Below are 17,447 nucleotides of genomic sequence, written 5' to 3'. Positions count from 1 at the left end.
TAAATGGTTGTTAGCTGTTTTCTAGAATTTAGTACTGAAAGTGATATTGGAGATCATTAGATAGAGTTCCCTAATCTTATATTCTATATTTATAAAATGATAGAAGTGGAGATTAAAAGTAGAGACTCAGTGAACTTAACTCAAAAGTGTTGGCAGGTCAAGTGTCACAAGTAGCATGAATTTTGGATGCAGCAGAAATATTGAAGCAAACAAAAATGCAATTGACCAGACTTTGTGTGTGCATGTGTGTATTAATATTTTTAGGAATTTTGTGGCATTTACAATACTTTGTATGATACCTTGTCTTTGAGATCAATTTCTCAATTTCCCTTGGAAACAATGCAAAATCAAACTTTTAAACCCCAGGGTTTATTTAATATGACAATGGTACTAGGTGTTCGAGTATTTTTACAATCTTTTCTCTGACTTGAGAAGCAGGAATGGTGGGTCCAGGGAGGCCACAGGAATTTTCTTCTCTAGCATTTCCTCTTCAAACCACTCCCTGCCACGCATATACCACTTTCCCTGTTCCCCTAATGTATCTTACAAAGACATTGGAGAATGCTGTAGAATTAGCTCCATACCAAGAGTATTTACTGTTCCCAACTCTGCATATATGGGAATATGCCCGGTACTTGAACTCAGAGTAGAGAAAGCACTAGATTTTGCATGAGTCAGAGCTCCTTTGCACATGATCCCTGTTTTGCAATAGTTATCCACAACAAAATAAATTTCTTCAGTTCTAACAGGAGTCCTGACATGTAGGTATAAATGTCACCTGATGGTCTTTTAACATCTGGGATACTCTCAGTGGGGGGCCTGCAGAGTAGCCTTCACTACTTTGAGTCATCTAGAGACTGCTAACATCTTTCTATGAACCCTTAAACAAAACCTATGTAAGAAAACCAAGTGTGAACATACTCCATTTGTCTGACCTCAAGAAGCTTTTGAACCCTATAGCTCAGATTAAAACAGCTGATGTCAAATTTCTGGGCACCTACCAAGACAAAGAAGCAGTGTGTCTTAATGCCAAGGCCACTAGATTTGTGTTAGAAAGAACTGGTTGCATTCTATGACCCGAAACTTCTGAGCTACATAACTGTGGGCCTCATTTTACATCTATAACTCTCAATTTCCTAATTTATAAAATTGAAATGATGATAATTCTTTACTTACCTCAGAGACTTTTTATGAGAGAGAAAATGCTTTATAAAGATAAAAAGGCCACAGAAATGTGAACTATTGTTATTGTTGTCTCCTGTACCCTTTCTTTTACTCATTCTTCTTCCTTTAAATTCTTGGCATTACCTTCTAACTCCTTGACTGAAAATTCTCTTCCTTTCCAACTATCTAAATAATTTCTCCATATATATATATATATATATATATATATATATATATATATATATATATATATGTGTGTGTGTGTGTGTGTGTGTGTGTGTGTGTGTGCGTGTGTGTACTTATATGGGTGTGTATATGTGTATGCATATGAATGCGTATATGTATACATGTATATATGCATATGTGTATATGAGTATATATGTATGTGCATGCATGTATATGTGTATGTGTATATATGCATATATTTGTACATGTATTTGTGTATATTTATATATATATTTAAGTATATTTTAGATATAATATATAAGCATATATGTGTGTGTATTCTATCTATTCTATATATTTCTTCCTAGACTTACTTGATGTTAACTCCTAAATCTCCTAGACATCATCATTATCTTGTGGTCTACAGATTTCTCTCAGATAAATTTTACTAAAATATAATATAAAATAAAATATAAAATATAATGTTTGTCATGCTTATTATCTGCATAAAGACATTCAGTAATGGTCCAATATATCAGTTTCTAGATCTACTTTATGAGGGAATTTCCCAAGATTTTTTCTAATCTTTACCATCTACATATAAAACCACATGTAGCAAATATGTAACATCTCAATGTTTTTGAGAATCTCTTTTTCATTCATGATCTCCATATTGGTTACTTTTCATGAAGCAAATTCTCACTAGCCAGATGAAATGGTTAGTTTTACTCTTGTGTATCATGACTTTTCACACAATGAATATTATGTACATAATACATAATATAGGCATCTAGCCTGTCTCTTCTCTGGAAAGTAGTTGTTCATAGACCCAAAAGTCTTGTCCTTAATGATCCCTTTCCATGAGTTTTTAGTTTTCACATTACATTAGGTGAGGTATCCCATGTAAACTTACTTTTCCCATTCAAAACTTAAATCTACTTAAGCCAGCAGTCCCTTGTATGACATTATTTCTTTACATAAATTCAGAGAGATGTGCTACTTTGAGATATTAATTGTGGCCCATGCCTGTAATTTGGATTGTTGGCCAAAGAATGCCCACTTTATGGATTATGGCATGAACTTGAACAGATGGCCCACTGGATTAGTCCATAAGAAGGTCTATCTTGGCTAGGTAATAAAGAAGTCAGTCAACTAGAACCAGTCAACTAGTTCATGAAACTAATAAGAAAATAATGGGATAGCTTGTAACACACACTTCACCTTTACACACACCGTTGAAAATTATTATAAATTCATTGATAATCATGGCTAATAATCATGAAACCAACAATATCTAAAGGATCAAAAATGTTGGTGACCAAAGGGGTAATTGAATGAGGGGTATTCAGATTAAGGAGGTAAAATATATTAAAAATAATTACTTCTACTCAACAAAGAGTCTATAGGATATTATCCACAAAATATATGATCAGAGAAGGAGATAAGCCAACTATATATTTACAAAGAAGGACAACAACTCTACAGCCCAAATGTCATCTTAGTATCTACAATTTAAAAATACTTGAAGGTTTCTGATATATTGGGTAGATCCTATATAGACCTTTTATTGGGGGAAGTGGAAAAGAATCATTATCGGAGAAGTCCTGTGTGGATTAGAATCTGTTCTGGTGAAAAGACTATTCAGATATTTATTAGATCATGGCTCTGCTGACATATTTAATTGTAGTTGCTTAAACAGTATCATTATTTTGTTGCTATTCCTAGCAGTTATTCCTATTCCAAAAGAGACACAAAGGACATAGGAAACTTCTTATTAAATAAGACTCTTCTGCAGTCATTATTACAATCCATATCAACACCAAGAGGAAAAACAAAATCTATCTTATTGGAGGATGAGGGAGGCAGTGATAGCAGTGATGCAGTGGCTCCCATTCAGACTTTCCTTTCTACTATTAGTCTCTTTTGCACATGTCTTCTTTTCCATCTGAAAGTTTAATTGTTACTAAAAAAGCCTGAGTCAACTAGGATTCAAATAAGTTTTACAGTGCGTCAAAATATCTACAGTTTTCATATTTAAGTTGGTGATACTCCATTTCTAATTTGCCCTGGTCAGATTACATCTGAAACATTCTATCCAGTGCCGTAATATAAAAATAACATTGATATGATGGAAAGTATCCAAAGTAAGAATTCAAGAATGGTGAAGGGGCTCAAGTGACTATGTGAATTAGTTGAATAGATTGGTCACGTTTAGTCTGGAGAAAAAAATAACTGTAGAGAATGAGTATAGGGGGAGGGGTTAATTTGATAACTATCTTCAACTCTCTGAAGGGTTGTTATGTGCAAGAATGATCAGACATGTTCTATTTGGTTACAGAGGGCAAAAGTAGAAAGCAATGGACAAAGTGTAGAGGGGGCAAGTTTAAACTTGATAAATGGACTAACAATTAGAATTGTCCCATAGTCAAATGAGTTACCTTGGGAGCTAATAGATTTCCTCTCATATTACGTCTTCAAAAACATGCTAGATAAACACTTCTTGGGTATAATTGGTATGAATTTTTTTCAGACATGAGTCAGAATAGTTGAACTAGATCACTTCTGAGGTTCCATGCAGTTCTGGAATTCTTTGCTGCTGTTAAAGTGTTGCAGGGAAATAGAAAATGAGCCAGTGACACATGGAGATTTTCAAGTTCACTGAAAAGGCCAAAAGTCTTCTTGTGCCTTATATGAAATAATGGTGAGCATAATAGTCAACAAGTTTTTACTTTAATTAGACACTCTATGTATCTATATCTGTCTCTTTTTTATTAGATGGTCCTTAGAAAGCTAAAATATAAAATTAATTTTTAGAAGAGCAGCTCAAAATATTTTTCCAATAGCTCCTAGTCTTAATAAGCTATGCTTACCCATCAATTACATATTTAGATCAAAACTACAAATCTCCATCAAACAATGCCATATGGTACATATCTATATTGATGTGATAAAAAAATTTTAAAAATTCTTACAAAATTTTGTTGGTGGAGCTACAAAATGTGCACATCTTCATAAACTACATTCCAAATACAAATGAATAATTTTGATATCTCTACCAGTCATTCCCTTTAATGTGCCTTATTTTGAGTGATATCTAAATTTTAATGTAAATATCCTCATTTAATTTAGATGCTAAGAACTCTTTAAATTTTCCACCCTGTATAAAAGGGGAGACTATTAAGATGAGAATATGTGTTAAGTAATTTTATTTAATTATACTAAGATGGCATCCAATACATCATTAATGAAGAAACAGAATTTTCAAAACCATTTATCTCTATTTTATGATCTTTGGACTGCATTCATTGAAGTAAATATTTTCTAGAACCATAGATATGATTGTAATCTGATCAAACAACATCAGGAATGACATCTTCATTTCTGGATATCACATTTTCGTAAAGACATTTAACATTATAAAGCTTATCCAGAAGAATACTTCCAAGAGATTTGAAATAATGTCAAGTGAGGACCGCTTGAAAGAATTTGGGATATGTAGCCTTCAGAATACTAGACAGAGCTATGATGACTGTCTTCAAATATTTGATTGGTTATCATGTGAAAGAGAAACCAAAATTGTTTGGCCTGACAGCAGCCAGCAGAGCTAGAATCATGGAGAGGGGCAGATTTCAACACAACACTAGAGAAAATGTCTTAAAAATTGCAATTCTCTAAAACTGGAATGAATTGCCTTCAGATAGAGAATTCCCCATCACTGAATTTCACCAATGGGAAGAGGAAGAATCACTATAAGGGAATGTTATAGAAAAGATTCCTGCTTTAATATGTAGTACTCTAGACCAGATATTCTTCATCTCCAGATTTGTTCAGGTTGATGACTCATGACTCAGATATCCTTCTGCCAGGTTAGTGATTCATTAGAATCCTTCCCCTTTACTGAATTACAATAGAATCTTTGTGTGAACATATAACAAATAGTTACAGCTATACACCCACCACCAACAAAAAAGAGGGTATTTTCTTGGCAAAACACAGTTGAAGAAAGTTTGGGGAGCTCCAGGAAGGGAGGAGATTAACAGTCATGTGCCATCTTACCCAATGACAAGGGTTTAGACTAATTTGGAGTTCGGTCAAACAGGTAAATTTTTTAAATTCTGATTGGAGAAGTGAAAAAGAGAGGAAGAAATCTCATTCAGTAACCAAGTTAGTTGATTGATAGGTGCCTCCCTCTTACAGATGTTAAATAAGTAAGACAATTCCTGCATCTCTTAAGCTAAGCATCACCTGTAAAATTTATATTATGACTTTGAAATAGACAGCTAAGATGTAGAGAAAGAACAATGGTCCTCCCAGGTTTCAAGAAATGATACCAGATTTAAAATAACTCTAGACAGTATTAAATACCTGGAAGTATACCTGCAAAAACAAACATAGGAAGCATATATGCAAAATTATAGAAAAAATTTATACAAGTAAAATCAGATTTAAATAATTGGAAAAATATTAATTGTTTATGGGCAAGCAGGGTCAACATAATAAAAATGAAAATTTTACCTAAACTAATTTATATAATCAATGCAATCTCAATTAAATTTTCAGAAACTATTTTACTGAATTAAAAAAAAAAGACTAGCAAAATTAATTTGGAAGACCAAAATTCAAGGATATCAAGGGAACTAATGAAAAAATGCAAAGGAAGGAGATTTAGTAGTATGAGACATTGAACTATATTATAAAGCAGTAATTATCGAAACTATCTGCTATTGCCTAAGAAATAGAAAGGTAGACTGATGGAATAGAGTGGATATGCAATTTACAGAAACACAAGAATGTAGTAGCCTTGTATTTGACTTAAAACTTGTAAAGACTTAAAATTTTAGAATAAGAATTCATTATTTGGCAAAAAAAAAAAAATGGTTGAGAAAACCAGAAAGCAATATGGCAGAAATTGGGCATAGACTAATATCTTAATGCCATTTAACAACATAAGCTCAAAAAGGATATATGACCTATGACAAGAAAATTTTGAAGAGCATAGAAGACATTGTTTGTCAGACTTATGGATAGGTGAACAATTTATGAATAAGCAAGAGAGAGTAGTGTGAGATATAAAATGGTCAATTTTGATTACATTATATTAAAAAGGGTTTGTAAAAATAAAACAAATGTCATGAGGATCAGAAGGACAGCAGAAAGTTAGGGGATATCTGTAGTCAGTTTCTCACATAATGTCTCATCTCAAATGTATAAAGAACTTTGTAAAATCTATAAGAATATGAGTCATATTTCCCAACTGATAAATGGTCAGAGGGTAAGAATAGTCAGTTTTCCAGTGAAGAAATCAAAACTGTTTATAGTCATATGAAAAAATTCTCTAAATTATCCTTGACTAGAGAAATGAAAATTAAACACCTTGAGATATCATTTTGTATCTAACAGATTGGTTAAAATGATTGAAGTGGAAAGGAACAAATGCTGGAGTGGATGTAGAAAATTTGGGACGTATGTAGAAGCGAGAATTGATCCAGCCATTTTAGACAGCAATCTGAGATTAAGCCCAAGAGATATTAAGCTTCTTACTCTATACCCTTTGACTCAGAAATACCACTATTAGGTCTATTTCCAAAAATGTTTAGGGGAAAAGGAAAAGAACATTTATATTCAAAAGTATTTATAGAAGTTCTCTTCATGGTGACAAAAAAACAAGGCATTTCAGGGATGTCTATCAGTTGGGGGATGGTTCAACAAGTTATTGTATATGATTGTGATGGAATACTACTGTGCTATAAGAAATGATGAGCTCTGTGATCCTAGAAAGATATGGATAAACCTGCATAAAATAATTAGGGAAATGAGCAGAACCGAAAGAATATTGCGTACAATAACAACAATAATGTTTTAAGAACAACTTTGAATAAATAAGTCATTTGGACTATGATGAATATCCAAATTAACTACAAAGGATATAGGAATACCTTCCATACCCAGAGAAAGAACTGATAAATAGAAACCAAGGAAAACATTTAAATATGAGAAATAAATAGATATGTAGGATAATTTTACGTGTGTGTGTGTGTGTGTGCACATACACACAGATATCTGTGTTTAATGGCAGTCATATCCAGGGAGGAGGAGGGGGAAAAGGAGAAAAAGCAATTTATATGATAGTTTTATTATATATTTAAAAGGAATAGCAAACTGTACATAATGTGTGGCTTCATGTGCAATCATTTTCAATTGTACTATGCTATGGAAACGCTTTATTCCATAAATTAAATAATTTTTCAAGTCAATGTGGTCAAGTTGCTTATTTCAAGGTAAGGTTCAACCCCCTAAAGTTATGAAATCTCTACTTACCTTACCTTCAAATATTCAGGAATTAAGCATTATTTAAATTTCATCTTATTGGTATTCTACAGAACTCAACAAATATTTTGAAGTACCTACTAAGTCCATGATCATTAAGATACCAAATGAAAAGCTAAACAGTCCTTACTCTCAAGAAATTTATAGTCTACAGAGTGAATGTATGATGCAGTAAGAACACAAATAAATAAAACCTAATCTGAGAAAGGAGCAAGCATGGAGTCTTGGAAGGAAGGAAGATGATGCAGATTAATGCTTTCTAATTTTTTCAAGTTTGTATGGACCTCTTTTTAACAACAACAAAAAATTCATGGTAATATCTCACATGGTGATAATGACATTGCAATTAATTAAGAAAATATATGATGGTACAAGGTTTCAAATTCAGCAACAGCTTTGAACAGATTTACATTTAATTATAATAGAATTTATACACAATTAAAAATGGCAATGCAATATGAGACATTTATTTAATTCACAGAAGGCATGTTTGCTTCAATATACTGAAATATACAGTACATATACTATCATGAGACATATTTTCTTAATTCTAAAAAAAGATAAAATTGACAGTTTTCATGTATCTACTGTAAAATCCTTACCAATAATACTGGGGTTCCCCCCAATCTCATCCTGAAGCTACAGGCCCACTTCTATTATTGACTTCCTGGAATATTTTCTTATTTCTCTCCGTGTCTCAATTTTTCCCTTAGTATGTTTCCCTATCTCTGTCTCTCTCCGTCTCTGATTTTTTTGCTGTTTCCTTTAATACATGTGTCAAAAGTTGAACATCATCTCCTGGTGTCCTTGCATTTCATAGAGGGGAAAGCTAAGGCTCACAAAGGAGATGTGACATCTCATGAATGATAACTAGTGGAGATAGGACAATAATCTGAGCCCTCTGACTCCATATCTAATGGTCTTTCCCCCATATTATTGCCACAGCTTACTAGTGCACCCACTTTATCCTCCTCAAGCAGCTGTTCATTTGTCTGTAAAAAGTATTTCACATTCATGATGAGATTTGGGGATAACCAAATGGGTTTAAAGGCCAATGAGCTAAATAGAGCAAGTCAAAAATAAGGAGCAGTGTTTTGTATAAGATGATGCCAAGTTAAAGTTTATACAAACACACATACACATACATGTTGTTTAATTGTTCAGTCATATCTCACTCTCTGTGACCTCATTTGGGGTTGTCTTGCCTGGAATGGTTTGCCTTTTCCTTCTCCAGTTCATTTTATAGATGGTCTGTGGCAAACAAAGTTAAGTGACTTGCCCAGGATCCCAGTTTGTAAGTGTGTGAAGCCAAATTTGAATTTAGGATCATGAGTCTTTCCTTTGTGCCACATACATAAAATGGGAAGGACATGAAGAATTTAAGGGAAATGGGACTCTTAAGCCTGGATAAGAAAAGTCTTCATCTGGAGTATAGTAGGGGTCTCTCAGTATTTGAAAACTGTGATAGATTTATTAACCTGTATTAGATTTATTCTCTTATCCTAGGGAATAGAGCTAGCAGCAGTGAGTTACAAGGAGACAGATTTCATCTCAATATGAAGAACAAATTTATTAACAATTAGAGCTATCTAAAGACAGAGTGGGCATAGACTAAGAAGAGAGTGATTTCTGTCTCAATAGAGGTTTCCAAATGGAGGCCAAACAGTGGCTAAAGGCCATTTTAAAGGGCATTCTTGTCCAGCTATTGATTGAACTCAGTGGCCTCCAAATCCTCTTTCACTTCTGAGACTTTATAACCTGTGATCTGAACTTCACAATTTCTTACATTGCAGCCTATTCTTTTGCAGTTTAGATGTCCCTTGATGGCACAGACTTTTCCCATAAATTCTTTGCCATCAGAACACACCTCGATGGATGCCTGTATAAAATAGTTGTCCCTAAAGTAAAGCCCTCTCCTTTTTAATCCTTTCTTCAGTTCAGAAAGGCTCCATGGGAGAGGAACAGTTAAATATTATTTAGGCTTTTTACTCATAGGCATCGAATTTACTCATAAGCATCAATTAATCCTACACTTCAGCACAGAAATTAGACAGCATTGGCTGCTAGTGACCCATTAAAAAATTGGGGAACTCCTCAGCATAAAGTACCTTAGCACAGCTCCTCCAATATTCTAAGCCAAGAACCGAATTTCAGTTCTACTCTCCTGGCCAAAACCAACTCAAAGGCTCATTGCTTTGCATTCATTGTTTCCAAACATATTGTGTAGATAAATGAATGGTGGGTGGAATTCAAAAAGTTTATGTAAGGATTGGGTTTAGATAAGAATCCAAATGTCTGGGTATTCATCCATGGCTTATCCGCTCTCTTTGGATTCAGATAGAAAACCTTCCAAGTAGTCTCTTTCTCGCATTATTGCCAGTATTTCCTGATTTGTCAGGTCAAACATACCATTCAAACAGTCTTGTGTGAAAGATTTTGATAGTTTCTGAATTTGGGTCACAGCCAGGTACTACAGCAGTATGTGATTTTGGAAAATAAAACTAAAAAAGTGATTCTGACTTGAAATTCAGAAAACTTGGAGTTGTAAAAAGAGAGAGAGATTTGTTTTTATTTGGTCCAAGCTGGTTTTGTCCCCATGAAGAACATGAGGGTGAAAAAGAGCAGCATTCCAGGACATAGGGATTCAGATTCCAAGTCTTGTTTCTGACAGCATTGCTGTGTAAGTCTTGCTATGCTGGCTTGTTAATTTCTTGTTTCTTGTTGGGTTTTTTTTTTGTTGTTTTATTCCTAAAATTAATGCACATGTCTTAGCTATAAAGGAGTATGAGGAGGAAGAATAAAAATAAATAGTATTCTCTTATGTTTGTGTTTTGCTTTGTTGGGCTCTGTTGTACAATTCTATGATTCTGATAGTGGATGGAGCTCCCAGTGTGGGCACTCCCTTTCCAGATACAGATTAGATTGGCAACTAGTTTCTTACTTAGAGTGTTAGGGAGTTAATTGCCTGGGACAAGGTGAAGTGGTTTACCCAGAGTTAAGCATTTATATGGACTCGAAGACAGGGCTCCCTAACTCTAAGGTTGGCCTTCTCCATACATGTGCAGTGCAAGAGAAAAACAGTATTAGATGGCCAAAGGCACTCCCTGGTCATGCATAAGGTATTTGGAGTGGCAACCAAAAAACAATTATAGGAACAGTGAGTGGTATAACAAAGAATTGGTCTCAAGAGTGTTGCCTCCGATACTGAGTGGCTATGCAACACTGGACAAGTCATTTAACCTCAGAGGCCCAGTCAACTCTCTAAAACTATTAATTACAGAAAAAAAGGTCCTCGTCTGAATTGCTAGATTGCTAGAGGAAGTCCTTTATTGGAAGTTCCTTTAGTGATGGAAATACAGGTCCTTTTAAAAACAAACGCAACCAAACCAAAAACCAAAAACTGAACAAAAAGGAGTAGTTACAGCTCTCCAGTATATTGGGAGAAATGGAAGATCAATATGAATGAGGGAATAGTCCTCCTATTTGTCTGATTTATTTCTTAGGAGTGAATGCCTTATGTGTAATGGGAAATTACGCTTATTATGTCAGAGAACTTTTCAAGATTTATTTTTGTGATGTGGATAACACAAAGCAATTCAGATGTTTAACTCTTTGACATGGTGTTCATTACTTGATTCTTATGTCTTTTGTGGGAGGAGAGGAAGGATGGAGTTCAAACCTATGACTTAATACATGTAGGAAACCGTTTGGTGGGAAAATCTCCCTACCAATAATGATCAATAACACAAGTGTAACCATGTCTTAGAAATAGAGGTGTGCAAATCCAGGTCTTTGCTGACTTCAAACTCCAATGCAGGGCTTAGTCTACTAGATCAGTGCTCTTCTTGAATTCCTGAAGATTGCCAAAGATATTTATCAATTTGTTTCTTTCTCCTAATGTTGAATTTTCTCACTATTTTTTTCACTTTTTTCTTTCTCTCAATTTTTTACTATGTTCTTTTCTCATTCATATTTCTGATGCTGCCTAAATAAGGCATTTTTTTTATCTTTTTCACTAAGTGTTTTTTTTTTTATAATTTACTTGGCATTCTCTTTTGTCTTTTATTTCTTTTTCCTATTTTTTGGTGAAAGATTTTTTTTTTCTCTGAATTTAACTAAGACATTCACACTCATTCTTCACAAGAAGATCTATGTTTATTTTGAACTATGATAAGTGAACAATGTGTAACTAGTAATAAATTTCTATTTTAAACACTTTTATGGAAATAGCCTTAAAATCTCTCCTGATAATTATGTTCCTTATATAATGTTTATTCCCTATAGGTTATGTGTTATGTTATGACACAGAGGAAGAACAGGAGGATACTGAGGGTCAGTTTTGAAACAGTCTTTAATATAAGGATCTTTTAGCCAGGTTGTTGATTTAACGTTTTATTAAGTATAAAATATGCTATAGTAGACAGAAGACTGACCTGGGACATAGAGAGAAATGGATCCAACTTCTGCTTCTGCCACACATGGGTAAATTCCTTAATCGCTCAACACCCTTAGAAGATTGTGTTCAATGATCAGTTATAGAAGAAGCACTGATATGAATAAGTGGAGAGAGTTTCAGGGGTGGGAGCTCCCACACTTTGCCCTCCACTAGAGTCTAGTCAGTATTCCTGAAATTTGCTTCAGTCTCTGAAACTCTTCGACCCTTCTGGAAGTCTGGTGGGCCCCTTTTCAGAGGACTGTTATTAATGCATAAAAGAAAATAAGTAATATTACAAATGAAATCAATGATACTGAAACATATATTATATGTGTGTGTATATATATAAATATTATATATAATTAAAATGTTGTTGAGTCATTTCAGTTGTGTCCAACTTTTCATGACCCAATTTGAGGTTTTCTTGGCAAAGACACTGGAGTGTGCACACAGTGGTGTGTCATTTCTTCCTTCAGCTCTTTTTACACTTGAGGAAACTGAGCCCAGGAGCGCCTTGCCCAAGGTCACACAGCTAGTAAGTATCTGAGGTCAGATTTGAGTCACAAAGATGTGCCTTCCTGACTCCAGGCCTACCACTCTATCTATTGTTTCCCCTGCTTCCCCAATATATACATACATACATGCATACTCATCTGTATGTATGTGTGAATATGGATATGAATAGTTCAGGAATTCAAGTTTTTAAGAACCCCTAGATTATAAGGTACTTTAAAATCTTTAAAGATATAGACCGCCCCCATACCTTCTCATCTCAATATTGATGTGATGTAGCTTCCTAAATACTGCCCAGTCTGTTTAGAGTGGGCTAATCTGAAGCAAGAAAAACGATTCAAATTTCAGTATGAAAGATTCAGTACAACGTTCTTTCTCAGGATACTCCTTGAATATACTCTTGGAATCAAAAGCAGATTCTGCTCTAAAAATGTGCAACAACACCCAGCAATTACAATTTAACTCTTCTTTTTCTTTCTTTGCAACTCACCAAGCCAGTCTATTTTCCTTTTTTCTGTCAGACAATCTTCAACCCCTCTTTCAATGCTTTAAATATATGCCTTCACTAATTGCATAGAACCACAAATGTAGGACCGATCTCTGCAGAACTGGTGAAAACAAGAAAGGGAATAAACAAGCTATGGTAGATTAAACACTGCAGAGTGGTGTTTTTCCTTCCCTGTCAGGGTGTGTAATAGAGTCCTACAGTATTTTACTGTTCCTTTCGGTATATTGCATGGCAGATACCTATAATTTATAAGAAAGTCTTTGCTTCATCAGGTGTACTTCCTTTAAAACTGATCATAAACTCATTAGTGAGGAAAATGTGACAAGATGATGGTGGTTTCTTATCTTCAGGTTAAATGTTGCTAGAATAATTCACCACAAAGCAACTGTTGGAATGATAATGTTTTTATAAGTGGAGAAGAAGTTAACCACTTTTCAAGGATTCACACTCTTGCAAACAAGTCTCTTGTTTAAGAGTTGCATGACAGGTCCATCTGAAGTGGATCAATAGCCCATAGACCTGTTAAACCAGGAGTCCTGAAGCCATCTGAACTTCTCAAGGGAAAAGATGCTACTTAGCCATGTCCTCCTGCTTCCCCAAATCCTTAGAAACATGAAAAGTGGATTGTGAAAAGAAGAAAACAAGGCAAGAGAATCTGTTATTTTAGAGTAAAGGTCTAGTCTGTGATTATATTCCAGACATAATTGGACATGTTTGTGTGTGTGTGATAAATGTAAAAGATATAAAAATGAAATCTCTAATACCATATAATCTAACAAACATTTATGAAGTGCCTCCTACTCTATGCAAAGAGCTGGTCTACGATTCATGAACATCTAGGTTCAAGCTGCATATTTAACAATATTACCTTCGACTCTGGGCAAGCCATCTAATATTTCAATAGCACAGACAATTCAGACTCAAAGTTGCCAAGGAGATTGTAACCTGAATTGAAGGAGAAGAGGAAAGGAAGGGGAAAGCATGAACGTTTACTCATTCAGGAATTCCTCATACCAATAACAGTAAAGATCCGATCCTAATCCTTAGTCTCTAGTCTACAACATGTAGTCAATAGTTACACAAAAGCAAAATGTAAAACAGTGACTGCCCTGGAAGAACTATTATTCTATATCATATAACATGCACTCAAATAAGTGTGATTGTCTGTGATTATTTAAGGAAAATAGGAGGCTCAAGAAAGGCTTACAGTAAACTGAGCTTGGTATTGAGGTGAGGCAGGGATTTAAAGAAAATGAAACTCAAGTCAAATAGCATGTATACAGGTATATTTACAAACTTATGTGTACAGATTTATTTACCATAATATATAATGAGTTTGTTTTATATAGTATTTAAACACATTTACATTTTGTATAATTATATCTGTACACATGTAATGTAAGTTATTAAATAATTTAAAATTTCATTTAATTTAAATAAATTTAAATTTTCAATTTCTATGATTTTATTTAAATAAATGAAATAATTTTAAAATTTAAGCATTACTAAACAATAATTTTTATATATGATATAATTATATCTATATATATGCTATATATATAGATATAATTATATTTTATCTTATATATCTTATATTAAATTGCCCAACAGCTGCCAGATATGTAGATATAAATATAAGCATATTGTAATGAAAAAAAAGTCTAAGAGTCATAGTTTCTGGACAATTAATAATAAGTTTATTAATTATGCCTAGGAAATAATCAATAAACTGTGGTCAATGTCCCTCGCAGAAACCAATGACACCCCCTGGAGAGCACTGAATGCTTAAAATCCTTTCAAAACAGGGATGTCCCTGAGGATGGAACTCAGCTCTGGTTAACAATCAATGAAGTGATAGACATATTAACTAGGAAATGGGGAAAAATGTCTTCTCTCCTCCTGTTTGAAAACTGATCTAATCTTGAGACTCAGTCACCTCCAGCAATCTGGACAAAAAAATCCATCTCTAACCAGAATACTCTGGTTGGGTTCCTCTTCAAGAGCTGCGTTACCCCAAATTCTAATGGGGGTTTTAAGGACAGGGGCTTATTTTCCAAGGACAATAACTCACCTAGACTGGAATCTTTAAGTTCTATTGGTAGAGTGGGGTCCCACCCAAGATATAGAAGCTTATACCCACATGATATAAGCAGTCTCATCTGTCAGCAATGTCCTTCAGAGATTGGCTGAAAAACCTATAGGGGATGGTTTCTGAATGAGGAAATAGGAGGGCAAAACCTTAATCCTACTTTAATAACTGGCTATCAACATGAGAAAAATAATCATTTCTCGTAATATGTAATACATATTATTCCCTGAAACATATATATATGGATATATTTACATCACATTCTATCTTATCCTCATATCTTATACAGATATATCATAGACTATATAAGGTATAGTTATATCTTACATATCATTACTTATATAGTATATACATTATCAAATAATTTTAAATGTTGTTTCATTAAATTAATAAATTTAAGATTTAAAAATATTCTTAAAAATTATATGTATATATTATCTATAATTATTACACCATTTCTTATTATATAATTGTTCTACATATTACATATATAGGCTAAAGAAAGGTCTAACATGAAAATGAATAGCAAAATAATGGGTATCTGAAGTCCTACTGCTTATTCGACTTCCTTTTTCTACTGACCTTGATCTTTCTTCCTAATTCAACTCACTGGAATTTTATTTTAATTTTTAATTGACATTCATTTATAGTCTATCACTCCCAACCACTCATTCAAAAAATAAATAATAATGCAAACATTATGACAAATAAGCATGGCAAAGAGCTCACTGTGTTATAAGACTGATCATTTCATCACACAAAGCCATTGCACTCTTTAACCTAAGATACTGACTTCCAAAAACAAGAGTCATTTTTTAAATATCAAGGTTGAGTCCTCCTCCCAAGTAGGCTGTGGGAGCATTTGGTGCTGTGACAGAAGGTGTTTTTCCCTTTGTAATTTCCATTGTAAGTTTTACTCTATGACTTTGGTGCATCTTTACCCAATCTTCAGGTAGTTTTGGTTTTTGGTTTTTTTTTCAAAACTACTTCAGGCATAAAGCACCTTTGGACTTAAACTACATAGACAAAAGCCGTAAACAGTACTCTGGGTAACCTGGAATAGCCCCAAACAAAGAGTGTCCTGGGCAGTCTGAAACAGTCTCAGACAGGAAATACTGGAGCAAAATATAGGAAGTTAGACCTATTTTTATCTTGAATAAAAATCCCTGCATTAGTGAGTATTTTGATGCATCCATAATCTGATTTTTAATTACTGAGAGGTGCAAATGTCACAAACACCAGAATTTTTTCACAGAACTTCTATTCACAGGAGTCTTAAGTATTTGAAAAAATCAAACAGAAAATAGGTTTCCAAAGAGTGTTTGAAGTGTTTTCTGACTTCCCTTGGACCTCCCTTAGGCTTACAAACTCTCAGCCTATTGTGAGCTTTAGCCAAACCTCTTTTTCCCTTCTTGAAAGAGCAGCATTTCATAGAGATGGCTTTGACATCATTGACTATGAAAGAACTAAACCTGGCTGCTATTAACAGTGACCCTCTGGATCCATCTATCAGCGTTAGCCAATTTCCCATTTATTTGTATTTTTTTTGTCTCTAAACACATACGACCTTTTAGGTAAGTCACTTATCCAGACTTTAAGAATAACAATACCTAGCTCCCAGCCTGGGAGACAAGGGTCTGACTTTGCTGGCCCACAGCCAAAAATTTGTCCTGTATCTTTCTAAGCAATGCCTAGAAAAGGGAGCTGATTTGGCATAGCATCCAAATGAGACATATAATATCAACAGGGGCAAAAATGTTATTATGGATATTTTTTGTCCTTTCACTTCTTTGGCATTCAAGGAGAAATATTTAAATAAACAAATGGGGATTATTTTTTATAATGAATGCAATCTTCTTAAACTAATAGTCAGAGAAGAGCTATGATTGTTATATGTCTAAAAATCCCAAATGGCAAAATATAATTAAAGTTAGAACTGTTGAACAAATAAACCTGTTAAATACACAATATTACCAGGCAAAATGGCTATGCGTTTATCACTTTGCCACTGTAATTACGATGACTGCAACTCTTCATGCATATATTAATATCTTGCTAACATTATAGAGGCTGAGACATAAATTGCAAAACACTGAAGAAACCTTCCACCAGAAAGAGCATAGTGGAGAAAGGGAAAAAAAACGCTTGTGATTAAAAACAAACATACTCACAACCACCACAGCATTTAATGTTACTTCTTATTGTCTATCTCGGAAGTAAAAAGTATCTTGGAGTTGCAAGTAACC

Source organism: Notamacropus eugenii, chromosome 4 (genome assembly GCF_028372415.1).
Source record: "Notamacropus eugenii isolate mMacEug1 chromosome 4, mMacEug1.pri_v2, whole genome shotgun sequence".
NCBI classification, from domain to species: domain Eukaryota; kingdom Metazoa; phylum Chordata; class Mammalia; order Diprotodontia; family Macropodidae; genus Notamacropus; species Notamacropus eugenii.
Note: the sequence above shows the minus strand (reverse complement) of the source record.